At 36.6% G+C, this 21,343-nt stretch overlaps 1 protein-coding gene and 1 pseudogene across 6 annotated transcripts in view; both read right to left on the minus strand.

Moving 5' to 3' along the window:
* NAALADL2 (N-acetylated alpha-linked acidic dipeptidase like 2) overlaps positions 1–21,343 on the minus strand; it is a 1,471,888-nt gene that overhangs the window by 492,895 nt on the left and 957,650 nt on the right. The window lies entirely within an intron of this gene.
* On the minus strand, positions 15,131–15,641 carry LOC133748832 (translationally-controlled tumor protein-like; annotated as a pseudogene).

The raw sequence follows: 21,343 nt of genomic DNA on the forward strand, positions 1-21,343 counted from the left end.
CTGTCCTTAATGTGTTGTCCAATGTGAAGTAATGCTATAACTAGTACTGAAATAGTATTTTACACTTTGTGTTCTGTGTGGGTGCAAACTGATGAAATCTTTACTTAATATATACTAAATCGATCTTCTGTATATAAAGATAATTGAAAATGAATCTTGATGTGAATGGAATGGGATAGGGAGTGGGAGATGGGTGGGGTGCAAGTGGGAGGGAAATTATGGGGGGGGAGCCATTGTAATCCATAAACTGTACTTTGGAAATTTATACTTACTAAATAGAAGTTTTTAAAAAAGCACAAGGAAAAGAAACAAAAAAGGATAAAAGGTAACCTATGATTATCATGAATGCTTCACAAATTGCACAAATTTTCCTGGTAAATTTGATTCTAGGCTAGTCTATTTTGAAATTTAAAGAAAACCTTTAATTATAAGTTCTATTTTAAAATTCCATATTATTTGTATCTTACCTTACTGTTGGTTTTTCTCTTTTGCAAGAATACACAATCGCATGACTATTTATATACTATGGTCTCCTTTGATTTTAGGTAAAAAATATCAGATCATATGTATCTGAAACAGAGTTCCCATATAGTGCCTTGGACACAGATGCTAGATACCAGGAGGTCCTAGGTCGTCCCAGCCTCTGTCATGTAGCCGAAAAGGTCTTGTTCTGCCGTTTGATTGAAAATTAACCACTAACTAAATTCTCACAGAATTCTCACAGAATTGAGAGTGGTATAGTTGGCCCCCTAGGGTTCTAAACACTGGACTCATGAGGTCATTTGGTTCCCCAAGAGATAATATCTTGATATTCCATCTTTTCTCTTCTGTGAAGGGATTTCTTTTCCAGGAACTGCATGAATGGAGCAAAAATACCACCTCCACTCCGCCATCATCCTCCATCATCATTCCTTGAAGGAAATGATATCAAAGGAGGGCCATGAACACTGCACAGCAGCTAAGAACTTGAACACGGGATGAATGCACAACACCTCTCTGCCCAAACTCCAATCTGTAAGAAACTTTACCCAAACTTCCTCAGAGAGCCTGAGACTTTAACAAGAACTACTCAGCTCCTTGCTCTACATTCTGCAGTAAATACTTCCTTTCACTCAGTGATTAGTGCTTGGTTTCCTGCGCCAGGTGAATGGACTCAGTGTTGTTAGTTTTAAAGCAATTTCTCCAACTAATTTTATAGGGTTTTTTCTACCATCTCCATTAATGTTAGTGATGGTGAGTTAGGTAGGGAGCAAGTGAGGGACAAAGAGCTGAGAGGCTCCTAGCCATCTCTTGTCTGAGCCACCATCACCTAAAAGTCAACTCCATTCCAGGCCAATCCAAGATGACTCTGTGCACTCATTTCCCTATCATGCACCTGAGCCTTCTTCATCAGACATCAGACACCATGATGCCCATGTGGATGTCTCAGCTCCATGTGGAGACATCATGACATCTTCCCAGAGAGCACTTATACTGAAGCTCAACCTGCGCTCTGTTTTCTTTGTATATTCACTTCTGATACAACTTCTTATCCTATAAAGGGAATGTGACAGGGAGAGATAGAATTCTTTTCTCATGGAGAGAGACTGAATATGTACTAGGCCTTTAGATAAATCACATATTCCTCCCTCACCTCTAAATGTGTCTGTCTTGAATTCATCTCTCAGGCCATGAAAACAACTTAGAGTAAATCCAGCTGGAGACCCTGGTTCCACAATGTTAACAGATAGCTGATTATGTATTATGCAGTGTATTCTCCACATTTTTTTAGACTTCTTATGTTTTTGTGTAAATTAAATGGGGGAAAAGTACATAAACCATTCTTCCAAAATCCAGGTTAACATAGTATTCTGAGTAAAATAGAATCAATATGCCAACTTTGGGAATCGCAAAATAATCAATCCCATATCTAGCAAATGCACTCTAATTTGAAAAAAAGAGTAGCTTCACATGACATAGGAAACTTTATCAACCTTATGACAAGTGTGAAATTTCATGTTACTTTACTTTTATAAAAAGTTATAGAAATTTGCTAGTGAATAAACAGATAATAAGAATAGAACAGTAAACTCTTACATACCCATCACCTTGATTCAATTTCTTTTGTTTTCTTTTTCTGCAATTTACTTTTTTTACTCTACCTCATTAGGTTATTTTGGAGCAAATACCAGATATTATACCCATGAGTATTTAGAGTGCATCTTTAAATGGGAAGTACCATTTATCTATATTATACCATGCATATTTAAGATAATTTATTAATATCAAATATTCTCTTGCTTAACCATTATTTTGAATTGGAATTATGCAAACAAGGTAGGCTCATACATTGCTTTGGTTGATGGATTATATTTGTCTCTTCTGTTCTATCTGTGCACTCCCTCTTTTATCCTTACAAGATTTATTTTTGAAGGAGGTGGTCAGCTGGTGCTGTGGCATAGCAGGTAAAGCTGCCACCTACAGTGCAGGCAAACCCATATGGGTGCTGGTTCAAGTCTCAGCTGCTCCATTTCCAATCCAGCTCTCTGCTATGGCATGAGAAAGCAGTAGATGATGGCCCAAGTTCTTGGACCCTTGCATATGTGTGAGAGACCTGGAGGAAGCTTCTGGCTCCCAGATTCAGATTGGCACAGCTCCAGCCGCTGTGGCCATCTGGGGAGTGAACCAGCAGATGGAAGACCTCTCTCTCTCCCTCTCTCTCTTCCTCCCTCTCCCTCTCTGCCTCTGTAACTCTTCCTTCAAATAAATAAATAAATCTTAAAAAAAGAGAAGGTGGTCACTTGCTTTGTCAGGTTTTTCATGGTATGGTTGTTACTGCTTCCATCCTCATGCTATCACTTAAAATCCTTATCAGGCTTCTGTGTTCAATGTAAATTAATAATTAAGTACAGAATCCAGATCTCAATAGACTCAAATTTTTGACAAGAATACTTTATAATATATTGTGAACATTCACCAAAAGGCACATAATCCACCCCCTCCATTAGAATTCATTGTTGCTCGTTACCTGGACTCATGACTTCATCAAGGCATACAAAGTGGTCATATTTTAATTTTATCATTCCTTCTCAATGTATTAGCTACAAAATTGTTTAAAGAGAAAATTTCCCCATGGTAAGGTTTTTATAGGAAAGCCAGTTTAAATGCTTGCTTATTTCTCCTCATTTACTTATTTCTAGATTGATAAATTGTTCTCTAGCAATCTCTAAATGTACCCAATGGATTAATATTTTATTAACATTATAAGCTGAGGAATTGTTTCACTTTTGAATATGTGATATTCATTTTAATTTAGTTATCTTAGGGTGGAATAAAATATTAAACCAAGACCATACATACAATTGAAAAATCTTATAAAAGAATAAAACAAAAATAAAATGCAGTAAGATTTACTTAATATACTAAAACAAGTGATGTAGATGTAGGAACAATCTTTCACGAGTTTTTAGGATGCTGAGAAATTGGCAATACTAAAATCTCACTAATTTTATTTCTAAAAATCTATAACATGTTAACCAATTACTAAAAGCCAAGGCCTATTACAAACACTTTACTTGGTTTAACCTATAGAATATTATCAACACTTTGAAGAAGGGGTCATTATCATCATTGTTACATTTGAGATATCCAGTCTTCTTTGAAAAGCTGAGTGACACTTACTGTTATATTAATGCCCTATTTAACCTTGAGTCTTATTTTTAGGGGACTATGAGTGGTTCCAGAATATCTACATTCTTCTGAACTCATATGTGTGCATATCCATTTTTGCTTTAATCAAATTTTGAATGGACACTATGACTTCTCATTTCCCTCAAAAAAGTCAAGAATCACTGGAAAAACTGAGTTGATTAATCAGAGTATGATGAAGACACTGAGAATTGAGAATCTAAACATTTTTTATGAGTACAAATATTCCATAGATCTGCCTGATTAATTAGAATTACTAGCTAGTTCCCAATATATATGACTATGTTTAAAAACATTAGAGCCAGTGGTGAGGCATGGTAGGCCAAGTCTCCACCTGAGGCACTGGCATCCAATAGCTGGTTTGTGTCCCAAATGCTCTTCTTCTGATCCAGCTCTCTGGTGATGGCCTGATGTTTGGGGCCCTGCACCCATGTGGGAGACCTGGAAGAAGCTCCTGGCTTCTAGCTTCATATAAGCTCAGCTCTGACCACTGCGGGCATTTGGAGAGTAAACCAGCAAATGGAAGACTTTTATCTCTGTCTTTCCCTCTCTCTGTAATTCTACCTCTCAAATAAACAAATAAAATCTTTTTTTTTTTCTAAAAAAGGCTAAACAAATAAAAAAATTTATGGAGTCTCAAATGAATTTTGGTCTACTTTGATTTAAATGTCTTCTGGTGCCACACAAGGTTTACTAATAAATATGACTAACTTTATGCATTCTAACCTTGAAGTTTCAGTAGATAAATATTTGTGAATGTTAGGAAACACACACACACATACACACACCCATACACAATCTACAGGGAACTGAATTATAAATGAGATGCTTAAAATATTTCAGAAAATACAGACATCGAATATAAACACAAACATCTAAATTAAATACAATAATTGTAAATAATTACCACCTACTTTAATTTATGAACTTGAGAAGCGTACCAGGAATGAACCTAAGGCTAGTTTTTATCCCAATGCCCAATAATGTATTTCATATGAACTGCAGACATACTGTTGACCAGTGATATTTTTCAAGTAATGTTTGTTACTCATATATAATTTAGCAATAAGACATGTCACTTGAGGTATTTTTCAGTGAATTGCCCTTTATTCTAAACTCTCCACTCCATCTGTTTGTTATAACTAAATCACAACATCAGACATTTACTATTGATAGAATTACAAAGAAAAATCCTGCAATTTACTTATAGTTTAAATACTGTATTCTAAATACTCTAGTCTAAGCACATATTGTTCTTTTGCTCTGATGGGCATTCTATTTCATTCCTGGTTAATGGTACTTTTCATCATACTGTTCATTAGGATAATCATCCTGGAACCATAAACATATTCAACGAAATGCTTCAGGGGACAGATTACCAATATTTCTAATTAAAGATATTGTTGACCATAAGCTAATTAGAGTAGGCAACATTTTAAGCATGGTACAGAAACTATAAAATTATAAATTACTTGAATTAAGCATAGTGTGTAGTTGAAATTTTACTAGTGTACCTAAAGTGTTTTTACATTAAAGTTAAAATAATATTGGATTGGATTTGCTTCACTGGAATTTTGCCTTTAAAAAAAATTCTCTGATTACTGGCAAAGATCACACTTGACACAGACTACATTTAGATTCAAGAAAGAATTAACACTGTACCCTACCTTATTTTATTTATTTGTTTTTGCTCTGACACTATAAGTGGTGAATTGAAATATTACTCATTAATGTAAGCAAAGTTCAAACCTTCAACTAAATAATTCAAATGGAGATTTCTTTTTCTTGAATTAATCCTTTTTGTTTTGTGAAGGAGAGGTCATTGCTAATGCCCTGGGTAAGGGGAAACATTAGTAAAGGAATGAATTATTCTCTCCTATCATTTGTGTAAACAAGACAGCTATGAATAAATCTTTCCTATTGTATACTGACAGTGCAATTATAGAATACAGACAGTCTTATGTTGGAAATGGAAAGGACTGGGCCAAGTTAAGTCAACTCTTTGGAAAACAAGAGAATAGAAGAAGGGAAATCCTGAATGCAGAGGTCTGGTCTAAGAGCAGACTTGTTTGACAAGGTCATGCACTATGTCCTCAAACAGTGGCTCCGGGAAGATAATATTGTTTCTTGTGAAATACTAGAAAGGATATCTTTGTCTGAAGCTAAAGCCAAAGGACTTTGACTGAATTCTCAAGTAGAATAAAGCCTTTGTGGTTTCTCAATAAATTCAGAACCATAATACATAAAGCAGAAGAACAAAAGTGGCTACCAATAGTTCTTAAGAAACTCTCAAATTAGCAAAGAATATCGAGTATGACTTAGTGGGAGTAGTTATTCATGCTAATATATAAAATATGAAAAAGATCAGAACTGTTCGTTCACAATAAAAATAAGTAAGCCAAAGCTTAATAGAAAAGTGTACTGTCCCTCTAAAACTTGAGGGGGCCACCATGAAAATAAGTGAAGCTTAATCTCCCTTATTATTTAAATATTTTATATACTTTATATATATATTACTCAATCAATATAAAGGTTTTTTCAAAATTAATTTGCACTATTCCATGGGAAATTATTTCAATGAAAAAGAATTTGCAGGGGATACTGAGTAAAATAAAAGAAAATTTCAAAACAAGAAAACTAGCAGTACCACCAGGAAATTTCATTCTGGTGAAACTACTATTAATCTTCAGAAACCTACTGGACATATACTGTCAGAAATAGCGTACAAGCATTTAAAGAGGCACACAGCAGTCAAAGAGGACAAAACCATTTCTGTTCATATGCAGCACGGTAAATCCCTCCTTCCCTTCCTCTTTCCTTTCTTTCTTCAGTGTCTTTCCCTTTTTGTTCTTTTATTTCTCATAATAACAATGATGTTAATGACAATAATACTAAATACATTTGCTCAGTAGCTGTATGAGAATTGAGAGAAACATATTTTCAGTTATTGTTAAAATGTGAATTAAACATCTACTAGAGGGGTAGGCATTGTGGTACAGCAGGTTAAGCTGTGGCTTGGGATGCCCACGTCCCACACTGGAGTGCCAGTCCCAGTGCTGGCTACAACATATTTCTGATCTACCTTCCTGCTCATATGTCTAGGAGACAGCATCTAGAAGGCCTAGCTCCTGGCTTCAGGCTGGTCCAGCGCTAGCTGTTGCAGGCAGTTACGAAGTGGACAGTGGATGGAAGATCTCTCTGTCTCTCACTTTTTCTCTGGCACTCTGCCTTTCAAATAAATAAATAAGCAGATCTGTTTAAAAAAATAAATCAGCTTGAATTCATTGAATAGAAGCATATTCATTGTAGTTGAACAAATATGCTCAGAAATGACCGTGAATGAAAGAATTATCAAAATAACTGCAGTATATTGTACCTAGAGAGAGTACTGTTAAGGACCATGTGTTGAACCACATGAAACAAATGAGAGGAATTTGTGACTCCTGAATTTAGGTTACAAAAAGCCAATTACCAAAGCATAGAAGAGAGGAGCCATGCTTTGACAAGAGTTCAGCTAAAGGAAAAGGAAAACAATCACTCTGGAGATTTTAGTTTTCCATCAGTTGTTTAAAATATTTTTGAAGGGGAATATCCAAGGGGAATTTTCAAAAAGTTCATGGAAAATGTGTTTTATTAAAAATTTGTCATTGATTCTAACTTTTTGAACCAAAATAAACTTATTTCAATTTTTCCACAATAGTTTTGAAGCATCCTTTATATTGAATTATCCATGCAACCCAAGGAAAACATCCTACTTAATAATGGTGAATAATCCTTTTAATGTGCTGTTGAATTTGGTGTGCTAGCATGTTACTAGGGATTTTGTATCTATGTTCATTGTATATTTTGGCCTGTAATTTTCTTTTCTTCTAGTATCTCTGCCTGACTTTGGTATGCGAGTAATAATGACCTCATAAAATTAATTTGGAAGCCCCTCCTCTTCAATATTTTGGAGAGTTTGAGAAGAACTGGTATCATTCCTTATTTAAATGTTTAGTGAAATACAACAATAAAATCAACATGCTTTGAGCTTTTGATGGGGAGTCTTTTATTACTAACTAAATATATTTACTTACTTCTAGTCTGTTCAGATTTTCTATTTCATTATAATCTAGGCTTTGTAAGTTATATATTTCTAGGAATTCGTAATTCCTTTTAGATTATCAAATTTTTGGCATATAATTGAATCTGTTTTATTTCTATATTAGTAGTAATATCTCCACTTTTATTTCTAATTTAATTTATTGGTTTCTCTCTCTAATCTGTTTTTAGTCTACCAAGATGTTTGTCAATTTTGTTTATATTTTCAAAAAAAACTAATATAGATTGATTTTTGGTTGATCTTGTTTTTGTAGGCAATGTCTAATTTATTTCTGTTCTGATTTTGTTGTTTGTTTTTATAACTCTTTGCTAGTTTGGGGCTGCTTGTTCTTCGTTTCCTATGATGTAATACTAGGTTGTTTATGAAAAACACACAACAGAGAAAGGACAGACTTTGCAATAAATGATGTAAGGAAAATTGGATGCCCACATACAAAGAGAGAAACTCAGTCTATATCCCAAACCATATATAAAACTCAACCCAAAATGAATTATTGCCTTAAATGTAAAACCTAAAACTGTGAACTACTTTTTTGTGAAAAAAGAGAAGAAAACTTCACAGCATTGTTTGGGCAATGATTTTATGGAGATAATGCCAAAAGCACAAACAACAAAAGTTTAAAAAGACAAATGAAATTGGCTCAAACTAAAAAGCTCTGCACAGGAAATGAAAAATTAACATAGTGAAGAGAGAACTCAAAGTTTGGGAGAAATTATTAGCAAACCATAATCTTAAAAAGAGCTAATATTCAAAATATATAAGAAACCCTACTGAGAAAATAATAAACCATTGAAAAAAATAAGCATCATTCAAATACATATGTCCTTAAAAGAAGACATACAAATAGCTAAAAGGTCAAGAAAAAGTCTCCATATCACTAATCATCAGAGAAATGTAAATTAAGATAATGACGAGGTATCATCTCACACTTATTAGAATGGTTGTTATCAAAAAGCCAGCAGAAATAAAGCTAATGAGGATGTGGAGAAAAGAAACCCTTGTACACTATAGTATGAATGTAAATTAGCACAGTCATTGTGAAAAATTGAGGCGGCATGGAGGGTTCTTAAAAACAAAAAGAAAATTGTTAAATGATCCACTAATCCTACTTCCAGGTATATATTAAAAGGAATTATGTCAAAGAGATGTCTGCACGCCCTTGCTCATTACAGCATCATTCACAATACTAAGACATGGAATCAAGGTAAAAATGGAACAGGTAAAAAAATGTGGTATATAGCATATGTAATATTATTCATCTCTAGCACAGGAAAAAAATAACTTTCATTTACACTGACATGGATGTACTTAGAGGATATTATGTGACATCAAATAAGAAAGAAAAATACTGCATGATCTCACTACATGTGGAGTATAAAAAAACTTAAACTGATAAAAGCAAAGAGTAAAATGGTGGGTGCTAGGGACTGCAAAAATGAGTCTACAGTGATGTAGAAAGGGAAAATTTTGGTCAGAGTACAAAGGTTCACTGAGATAAGAGTTTTAGTGATCATTTGAACAATATGGTAACCACAGTTAATGACAATGCATTATATATTTCAAAATTTTTAAAGAGTATATTTTTAATGTTTTCACTCCCTCAAATTACCTGTATGCAATGTGATATATTCATTAGTGTGATTTACTCATTACACTATATATATATATATATATATATATATATATATGTCAAAACATCACACTGTACAACATAATTATATACAATTAATATTTCTTTTTAGAAAAGATTAATTTTTAATTGAAAGGCAAGCCAACGTAGACTGAGGAGAGAGGAGAGAGGGAGGGAGGGAAGAAGAAAACGAGAATGACAGGGAGAGAGCGATTTTCTTCCATCTACTGGTTTGGTTCTCAAATATCCTTAATAGCCAGATCTGTGTCAGGCTTAAAGCCAGGATCCAAAAGCTACCTCCAGGTATCCCACATAAGTGACAGGGACCCAAGGACTTGGGTCACCTTCTGTTGCCTTCCCAGACACATTTAGAGAGATGGATCATAGGCAGAGCAGCAGGGACTCAAACTGGTACTCTAACAGGATGCTCTGGCATTGTAAGCAGTTGCTTAACCCATGGAACCAAAACACCAGCCCCACAATTATAGTTGTTAGTTACAAATAAAAAGTTTTTAAGATGTAAAATATTGTCTAAAACCTAAGGATTATAAATTTTTAAATAAGTGATCTTTCATTATTGTTTCAAAGATTTATTTATTTATTTGAAAGGAAGTTACAGAGAGAGAGAGAGAGAGAGAGAGATCTTCCATTCTCTGATTCACTCTCCAAATAGCCACAACAACCAGGGCTGGGCCGGACCAAAGCCCAAAGCCAGGGATTCCATCTGGTTTCCCATGAGGGTGCAGGGCTCAAACACTTGGGCCATCTCCCGCTGCTTTCCCGGGTGCATTAGAAGGAAGCTGAATTGGAAGTGGAGCATCAGGGACGTGACCTGGCACCCATATGGGATACCAGCATTGAAAGTACCAGCTTAATCCATCAAGCCACATTGCTGGCCCTTTATAACTTTTAAAATACTTTTTATTTATTTGAAAAGCAGAGACACACAGAGATAAATAGACACACACCCAGATATCTTCCATCTACTGGTTCATTCCCAGATGCCCATAATGCTCTAGGTTGGGCTAAGTTATAGCCACTAGTCCAAAACTCAATCCAATTCTCCCATATTGGTGGCAGAGACTTGAGCCAGCACCTACTGCCTTGCAGGATGCACATTAACAGGAATTTGGAATTAAAAGCAGAGCTAGGACTCAAACCCAGGCACTCCAATATGGAATGTGGCATTCCAGTCAGCAACTTTATCACTGTGCCAAATGCCTGGCCCTAGAATATTGATTTAAACTTTATTTTTAAAATAAATTAATAATGTTATAATTTTAAATTCAAAGATGATTTAGATATAATAATGTTTCCACACCTCAGGTGTAAAATCTTTGTATAGCTACAAATTTTGAAAGGGTTTGTCAAATGTATAACACTTTATTTAAAAAAAAAAAAAAGTCAGATTTTGGCCTAGAAGGTTTAGATGCCTGCATCAGATACTGGAGTGCAGGAATGCATAGCTTTGATACCTGCTTCTAGCTCCTGATTACAGCTTCCTGTTATTACAGATCCTAGGAGGTAGTAGTGATGGCTCATGTAATTGTGTGCCTGCATCGACTGTCCTGTTCCTGGCTTCAGCCCAGTCAGAGTCCATTGCTGGCATCTGGGGAGTGAGTCAGCAAATGAGAGCTCTCTCTCTCTTTCTCTGCCTCGCATACAGAATTATTTATTAACAGTGTGTATCTTTAGAATACCTCACCCAGGTAATGAAAACATGTATGTCACTGATCACAGCTTCCTAATATCTCTCCCTAGAGGGCTATAATAATAATGATAACCATAACAATTGATGTAAAAGATATAGAAAAATATCATATATTGTTCTTAGCAATGTACGATTGTGCAGTCACATTTTAAAAAGTTTTGAAATTAGGGGCTGGCACTGTGCCATAGCAAGTTAAGCTGTTACCTGCAGTGCTGGTATCCCACATGGGTGCAAGTTCAAGCCCCGGTTGCTTCATTTGTGATTCAGCTTCCTTCTAAGATGCCTGGGAAAACAGCCAAAGACAGACCAAGTTCTTGGGTCCCTGAAACTAATGTGAGAGATCTGGATGGAGTTCCAGGCTCCCGGATTGGGTCTGGCCCAGTACTCATTGTTGCAGCCCTTTGCGGAGTGAAACTACAGATGCAAGATCTCTCTCTATTTTTCTCTCTCTCACTCTTCCTCTTCTGTAACTCTACATTTCAAGTAAATAAAAAAAGTTGAAATTCTTCAAAAAGAAAAATAGAATGGTAACCATATTATCCATTAAATATATTATTATTTAAGTAAGAGGGTTGAAAACATATGAGAAACTTTAAAAAGTTATGAAAAATATGTATTCTGAGAAAGCTATGCATTGATTTCAAATTGTTTGAACTAAAATAAACATATTTTAATTTCATTTTCAACAAAATTTGGAAGTACACCATGCAAAAAAATCAACATTGCTATTTTTCATAATCACTAAAAGTACAACAAAAGTCCAACAACTAATAAATGAATAAAGAAAATACAGTATATCTATATAATGGAGAAATGTTTATAAACAACATATGAATTAACAAAACATTGTTAGCCCATGAATGAACCTTGAATACACTATGCAAAGTGAAAGAAGTTGGTTAAAAAAACATAAATTTTAAAATATTTTATCACAAAAAATTAAGTTGAAAAAAAGGACAACAGATGGTGCGTGGCGGGGGGGGGGGGGCAGGGGATACGCTGGGCATGTCCCTGGGGTAAGAAAAAAAAAAGAATAAAAGGACAACATATTGTCTTATGCAATGTGTGTGAAATGTGCAGAACAGAGAAGCTTACAGGATTGAAGTAGATCAGTAATAGCAACAGGATATGGGTAGGGAGGAATGGAGACTGATGTCAGTGTGAGGTTTCTTACAAGGGTATGGAAAGTATTCAAAAATTAGATAGGGCGATGGTTCTACAACTTCTTTATTTCACCAATACAAAACACAGAATTAACCTGATGGCATTATAATATCAAGTAATTAATTATAGTTTCTAAATGTGAATGTGCTTTTATATACACTGATTTTTCACAGTTGTGACAATTTTCTAGGTTACAATTTTAAAAATAAAAATATTAGGCGCAAACATTTGGCAAAGCAGTTAAGATGCTTGATATTGAGGCAGCTGCATCTCATTTTGGAGTCCTTGGGTTCAAGACCTGGCTCACTCTTAATTCCAGCTTCCTGCTACCACACAACCTGCACAGCAGCAAGTGATAGCTCAGGTGGTTGGGTCCCTGATACCCACATGAGAGATCTAGACTGAATTCCTGGACCCAATTTGGCCTGATCCAGTCCCAGTCATTTCAGGAATTTGGGGAGTGAATCAGATGATAGAAGCTCGCTCTCTCTCTCTCTCTCTCTCTCTCTCTTTCTGGCTCTCCAATAAATAAGAAAAAAAAATTAAAGCAAAGTATTAGTTTGTTTTATATATCAAATACTACATACAATGTAACCCCTTCAAAATGATTTAAATATAGATAAGATGTCAGTTATGTCTATGGACTCATTAGTGTCATTCAGAAATCAATATATAGTTATGAAATGATTATTTAATGGGCAAATTAATGAATATTTTTGTTTAAAAAAAGATTTATTGGGGCCAGCTCTGTGGTGTAGTAGGTTAAGCCTCCACCTATGGTGCCAGCATCCTATGTGGGTGCTGATTTATGTTCCTGCTACTCCATTTCCTATCCAACTTTCTGCTTATGGCCTGGGAAAGCAGTGGAGGATGGCTCAATTTTGCTTGGGTCCCTGAACCCACATGGGAAACCCAGAAGCAGCTCCTGGCTCCTGGCTTTAGGTCAGCCCCGATCCAGCCATGCCACCATTTGCGGTGTGAACCAGTGAAGGGAAGATCTCTCTCTCTCTCTCTCTCTCTCTCTCTCTCTCTCTCATGCTCTCACTGTGTCTGTCTCTCCCTATCTCTGTAATTCTACCTGACAAAGTGAGGCAGACATACAGAGAGAGGAGAGACAGAAAGAGATCTTCCATCCACTGGTTCACGCTCCAAGTGGCTGTAATGGCCAGGGCTAGGCAAGGCTGAAGCCAGGATCCAGGAGCTTCATCTGGGTCTCCCATATGGGTTCAGGGGCCCAAACACTTGCAACCACCTTCTGCTGCTCTCCCAGGCACATTAGCAGGGAGCTGGATGAGAACTTGAGCAGCCAGCACTCAAATATGGGATTCAGGCATCACAGATGGGGGCTTAATCTGCTAAACCACAATGCTGGCTCCATGAATGTATTTTTAAAGAATTAATGGGCCAGCACTTGGTGCATGGGTTAAGCCTCCACCTCCCATAAGGGTGCCAGTTCAAGTTCTGGCTGTTCTTCTTATGATCCAGCTCTCTGCTATAGCTTGGGAAAGCAGCAGGAGACAGCCCAAGTGCTTCGGCGCCTGTACCCACATGGGCAACTTGGAAGAAACTCTTGGCTCATGGCTCCTGGCTTCAGATTGGCCCAGCTCCCATCATTGCAGCCATTTGGGGAGAAAGTCAGCAAATGGAAGACCTTTCTCTCTGTTTCTCCCTCTGTCTATAACTCTGACAAATAAAAAAATCTATTTTTAAAAAAGATAATTAATGAATGCAATAAGATGTTTCCATGAATAAGTTTTTGAATTATCAAATTAAAAATTTAATTTCTGGGGCAAGAATTTGACCTAGTGGTTAAGACACCTGCATTCCTTATCATGGTATCGGAATTCAGTACCTATTTCTGATTCCTGATTCCAGTTTGTTACTCAAGGGGACCCTGGGAGGCAGCAACGAGGCTCAAGTAGTTGGGTCCTTGAAACCCATGTAGGAAACTGGGGAAAACATAATTGAGTTCAGGATTTCCAAGGTTTGAATGGGAGAGATTCAGTAGATAGGATTTCACACTACTCTCTCTTAATGTCTTGCTCTTCTCTTTCTGTCTCTCAAATAAATAAATAATCTTTAACATTTTAATTACTTTATTTTATTTGAAAGAGATTTTATTTGAAACACAGTGATAAAGACAGAGATCTTGAATATACTGGTTTACTCCTCAAATGCACAAAATTCTGGGGGCTGGCCAGTCTAATACCAGGAGCCTGGAACTCAGTCCAGCTCTCCCAAGTGGATGGCAGAGATCCAAGTACTTTAACCATCACCTACTACTCTCCAGTATACACATTAGCAGGAAGCTGGAATCAGCAATAAATCTGTAACTTGAATCCAGGCACTCTGATATGGCTTGTGGGAGACCAAGTGATATCTTAACTGCTAAGCCTAATTTGTGATCTGTGTTTTTCTTTCACTAAAAGCAATCAATAATTCACCATGACTATAAAAATTTGAGAGTTGAGATACTGAAAAAGTCCTGACTTAAAAAATTATAATCGTATAGAGAATTCTAAATTCTTCAACTTTAAGGCTATTTTTACATTTGCATTATATGTTGACTACACATAATTTAAAAATATGTTTTGTCAATTGTTCATTTTCCATTTCGATTCTTTTTTTAACTTCAATGCATTTAATTTTTAAACTACCTATATGACAATGTTTTTCCCTTATAAACAATGCTTCCACTCCAAGTAAATCATGGTCAAACTAATCAAGCCTTCAAGGTAACCTCAGTCTCATTTCTTGTAAGTCATGTTGTTGTATGGATGAGAAGAGCAGCTAGTTACAATGAGCAGTGATAGATACAAAGTAATTGCCAATTTTGTTAACATTCTTCCATTTGCAAACCATCCTTAAAGAAAATCAGTGGGGTCACACCATCCTCATGGCAGTCCAGATGAACAACCAAACTGTCTGGATTCATGTTTTCACTAATAGGGAACTGGCCATTTTTTTAAATTAGCAAGCCTGTGCTAGATTTGTTCTGCAATCCCCATCATAAAAGGTTTTACCTCTTCTGCTCTCTGTTCTTCTTGCCTGCCTTTGATTGATTTCATGTAGTCTTTGATACAGTTCTTGTAGGCTTCTTTTGTGAAGTTGGTTCCCTGCAGGTGGTGGTTCATGACAATAACAACACTAGTAATGATTGTGCTTTCAGTACCTGCACCCTTGGGCCCTTGGTCTGAGGTATTTCCACCAACGATGGAATCATCGCTGTTACCCTCTGTCCTACTGACCATCTTCCCCTTCACCTCCACGTACAGACCACTTGCAACTTCCTAGAACCTGTAAATGTTGGAGAACATTTCATGGCAGCTGCTGAGTTCCCAGTAGATATTCAAGATGGCTGCTGGAAGGAGACAATGGTGACACTAGCTTTGCAGGAACCACTCTGCTCCACTCCTGATCCAGCTCCTTGCTAATGGCCTGGGAAAAGCAGCAGCAGGTGGCTCAAGTGTTTGGCCCCCTGCCAATCATGTGGAGGACCTGAATGTAGCTCTTGGCTCCTGGCTTCGGCTGTGATCATTCCTGGCCATTTTGGCCATCTGGGAAGTGACCCAGTGGATTGGAGACCTCTCCCTCTCTCTCAGTAATTCTGACTTTCAAATAAATGGATAAATCTTGACAGAGAGAGAGAGAAAGGGAGAGAGAGAGAGAGACTGGTAAAAATTAAGTATTAGAAAGGATATGAAATGGAGTAATAAGATGATGACAATGTAAAACAGTACACTAAAAAACTATTTGGTCATTCCTTATAACGTTAAATATACCTCTACACCAAATCCATAAATTATAGTCATTAAAATTCCCCCCAAGAAAAATAAAAACATATGCCACACTCACTGTCATATAAGCATATTTGTAATAACTTTATTTTTAATACCCCAGATTAGAAACAACTCAAAGTCTATCACTTTCAACTTCTGAGTTTTTGCACATATCTTTCCCTCTGCCTTAAAAGGGGTTCGATCCTTCTTTTCAACTGGAAATCTACTCCTTAACTCTGAAAGATGCTAGAATTTACATCTTGCAAGGAAGCTGCCCATGACTTGCTTAAAATGTAGGATAAGTTTTTTCCTAGGGGATCTTACAGTCTGTTTATTTATCATTGTTGTATATTTTTTATACAGGGCTAGAAATGTTTGTTAATGTCTAATCATCTGAGAAATGGTACTATTTGGTACTTTGTTGCTGAATCCTTAGTGTTTAGAACCATTCATTCATACAACAAATAGTTTTGAGTAACTACTATAGGCCAAGCAATAGTTCTGCCTGGAGGAATTTACATTTCAATAGGAGGTACAGTAAGTTCTTTACTTTATTTATTTACTTTATTTATTCAATAGATCAGTACATATGAAAGAATTTAAAATCAAGTAGAGTGGCTACACTCAAAAGAATATGCTAAATTCACAGCAGTTTAACAAAATCAATAATATTTTCAGCCAAAACAGGTATATATTTTACAAAACGTATTATATCATAGAGTATTAAAACTATAATTCCATATTTAGTTAATCCTATTCACAAATAGTGATAAGAAGGATTCAATCCATTAACATAATGTCCTTTAGCAAAATAAAAATATTCTTAGATCATCTGCATCTCCTCTAAAATAACAAAACACATAGGTGCTATATTCAATGCTTAGTTCTAAGTAACCTGGAGGTAGTTTGGGACTCACAAATATCCTGTGGAAACCAATTATTGCACTAGCCTATTCAGTACATGAAAGAGCAACATCATTTCAGCATTTGCAATGGCATAATGATTTATCTCATCTTCAAAAAATGAAACCAACATACATACACAATCCATTAAATGTAGCTTGTTAAACTTCAAAGGTGTTCATAATTAGCCATCTCCTATATAGTAAAATAAGACTGGTATTAAGATTGAAATAATTAATAAGTATATTTTTACAATCCTCTGTTTAAGATTAGGAATTAAACTAAACTATGTAATTCATGTCAACCCATATGATTCTATGAATTCAAATCAGTAAGCTACTTTGACCTATATGTCTTCAAAACTTGTTTTTAAGATTTATTTATTTACTTTAAAGTCAGAGTTACAGAGAGAGAGGGAGAGATAGGGAGAAATATTCCATTCAATGGTTCACTCCCTAGATGGTCACTCGCTCAGGGTTGGGCCAGGCCAAAGCCAGGAACTGGAAGATTCATCTAGGTCTCGCACAAGGGTGGGAAGGGCCCAAACACTTGGACCACCTTCCACTACTTTTCCCAGGCCATCAGCAGTGAGCTGGATCAGAAATGGAACAGCAGGAAAATGAACTGGCACCTATATATGATGCCATATCACAGGTGGTGGTTTTACCCACCATACCACAATGCCAGTTTCTATCTTCAAATTTTTGATGTATTTATTTTGGGGGACAGTATTTTTAATACTATTTCCTGTAAGAAGACTAATGTCCTACAACATTCTAAAGATAGCTTTTTGTCAGGAAAAGGAAATGTCAGAGAGGCTTAGAAAATACCAGATTACATAAAATTAAATGATTAATTTATCAAATGAATACTCAAATCCTTATTTTCCTGATACTACTAATAATAAAAGGAGGGAAAAGGAATATCAATTTCCCATTCAACTACAGAATCTTTTTTTTTTTAACTCACCACAAATTGTCTACAAAACTCCATTAGGTAACATTGGTTATATATTAGTGTTTTTGAAATTTTTGAGAAAAAAATTAGTGAACATAAATCTTTCAGACTCCTTATATACTTTAGAATATACTACAAGTGAGTTTCAAGGGATGTGGTTTTATGGCTGAGATAAAAGTCTGTAAATGTTTTGTGTAAGGGGCCACAGAGTAAAGCTTTTGTGGAAAATGTAGTCTTAGCCTCAGCTATTCATCTTGGTTGGTGCATCATGAACACAGCCATGGATAATGTTAAGTAAATTAATGGTCACAGTTATATTAAGAAAAAACTTTTTTTCAAAAATAGGCAATGGGCCATATTTTGCCATTTTCCCTAGAAAGCATAATATATACCAAAAAAAGCAAAAATTCAAATTTATTGTGAGAAACTACATAAGTTGATAGCAAAGACTAAAGTAATAATAGCTCTATTCAATTCCAATTTCTGGCCTTAAAATATGTTTTTAAAAACTTTGAACTTTTTAAACATTTTTTAAATTTACTTGGAAGGAAGAGTGACATAGAGAAAGAAAGGGAGACAGAAATCATCCATTAGTTGGTTCATGCCCCAAACAGTCACAATGGCCAGGGCTGTGCCAGGCTGAAGCTGGGAGCCAGGAAGTCCATTCTGGTCTCCCAAACAGGTGCCAGAGTCTCTAGGACTTGGGCCATCTTCTGCTGCTTTTCCACGCACATTAGCAGAGTGCCAGGATCAAACCAGCACTCTCACGTGGCATGCCCATATTGCAGGTGGTGGATTAACCTGCTGTGCCACAACACCAGACCCTAATGTATGAATTCTATAATGCAAAATTTTTTGTTCAAAGACTGATCCTTTCTTACATGCATGGGTCATTTTTGTTGTTGGCTATTGGATTCTTTCTAAATTCAGAAAAGAACAGATGGCAAATTTCTATATTAAATGTTATTCTAGTTTGATGTACACAGTCTAAAAATTCCATTATATTTTAAAAAATGTAATTAGGAAAAATGCATAAAGAGTCTTATCTACAAATGCTCATTTTACAAGCATGAACATTTTTGCCTCAGACTACTAGATATTTAAGTATTTACCCTTCAAACTTTTCAATTTTTAAGGAAATCTGAAATAATATCATACTGTCACAAACCATTTGAAAAGATTTCTTCATGTTTGACTTCATTTATTTATCTATTTTTAGCTAGTATTCTTTCCTTGAACCATTTTTCAGTACTTATCCAAACAGCATGCTTTTATCCTAGAAGGTGGAAAAATATAACAGTACTTCAGTTCTCTAAGGTGCTCCCCTCCTGTGGTACTGATATTCTAAATTAAGAGCTTCCACTGAAAGTGTTTAAGATTCTGTACTGAAGATAGGACAAGACACAGCAGTTAGTCCAAAGAAGGGCAAGTGAGCAGCATGGCCGTAAGTGAGTTAATAGGAAAACTAGGGCACCGAGAACCATCCTGCAAAAGAAAGCAATCTCATCACACTGACAGGTGGCACCAAAATGCTGACCATCAGGACTGTTGCTGCCACTACCTGCTGCTGCACTGTCCCAAATCTGTAGTCATTCATTGTTCCAGAAATGAGATACATGTCACACTAAAATGTAACTCTGCTATTCTTTGAATCTGATTCATGCTAAATTTTATAAATCAATTACCTTCTAAATTAAGACAAAAAAGAAATAAAGATCTAACCACATAACCACATATATTAAAATTTTAATTGACACATAATTTTACTTATTTATGGGGTACAATGTGATATTTCAACACAGCTATACAATGAGTTATGATCAAATTATGGTAATTAGTACATCCATCACCTGAAATATTTATCAACTTTTTGTTTTGAGAAAGTTCAAAATACTCTCTACTAGCTATTTTGAAATACACAGTTGAATGCTGTCAACCATAGTTACCCTACTGTACTACAGAACATTACACTTTATTATCATTTATATTTTTGCAATCTCTCTGTGTCCCTCTGACTTTCAAAATAAATAAATGAATGAATGAATGATCACATAAATAGATCTTTTTAAAATGGAGAGTCACAGGGCCGGCGCCGTGGCTCAACAGGCTAATCCTCCGCCTTCCGGCGCCGGCACACCGGGTTCTAGTCCCGGTCGGGGCACCGATCCTGTCCCGGTTGCCCCTCTTCCAGGCCAGCTCTCTGCTGTGGCCAGGGAGTGCAGTGGAGGATGGCCCAAGTCCTTGGGCCCTGCACCCCATGGGAGACCAGGATAAGCACCTGGCTCCTGCCACCAGAACAGCGCGGTGCGCCGGCCGCAGCGCGCTACCGTGGCGGCCATTGGAGGGTGAACCAACGGCAAAAGGAAGACCTTTCTCTCTGTCTCTCTCTCACTGTCCACTCTGCCTGTCAAAAATTAAAAAAAAAAAAAGAAAGGCTCAGGCGGAGCCAAGATGGCGGATAGTGAGGACGTGTGCCTTAGTTTGGGAAAATAAACTTTCATAAAAGTGGAATTACTGTAGCCTCAGGGAAAGACTCAAGAAAAAAACTGCAGAGGAAACGCTTCCGGATCTTGTGGATGAGATACAGAGGACTTACAGGGAACCCACCGCGTGGAAAACCAACCGAGACGAGCCGAGCAGCAGCGGGAGAGGAGCCAGAGCCACAGAATCTCGCCAGCGCGGGAACGGAGGACGGTAAGACAAAGACCTGAGAAGTCCGAGACATTGGGGGGAGGGGGACAGAGGCCTCTCCCTTCACTCACCAAGCAAAACAAAGAGCACCGCGATTTTACATATGTAAAGCTCAGCCAAACTCAGTATCTTTAGCGAAACTGGAGAACACATTGAGGGCTGCATAAACTTTGTGTATGGTCCCAGGGGTAGATCAAACGAATACTCACAGAGGCCAGATTTCAACTACCCTCAACTCCACTCCCAACTGAGTCAAAAAAAAGAAAAAAAAAAGAGAGAGAGAGAGAGAGCGAGCCAGCAAGGAGCAAGTAATCTGGGAGAGTCGCTCTTTACACAGCCTTAAACCCCAAGAAATAAGCATAGCTCTCTGGCCACACCCAACACAGCCCCTAAGGCTCCAACAAAGCAGACAGCTCACTTAGAGGCATAGTATAACGAGAGAAAAAAACAAAAACAAAAACACCACAAATTATCTCTAACATGCCAAGCAAGAAACATAGAAGCGGAGGTACCAAAAACAATGAAGGCACTATGACGCCCCCATGTGAACAAGACACGCCAATGCAGGATTATGAAGATGAAGATATAGAGGAAGCAGATTTCAAAAAAGTGATAAGAACATTAAGAAGTTCTCAAAAACAAATTCTTGAACTACAGAAATCCTTAATGGACAAGATAGAAAATCTCTACCGTGAAAATGAAATATTAAGGAGGAATCA

Source organism: Lepus europaeus, chromosome 2 (genome assembly GCF_033115175.1).
Source record: "Lepus europaeus isolate LE1 chromosome 2, mLepTim1.pri, whole genome shotgun sequence".
NCBI classification, from domain to species: domain Eukaryota; kingdom Metazoa; phylum Chordata; class Mammalia; order Lagomorpha; family Leporidae; genus Lepus; species Lepus europaeus.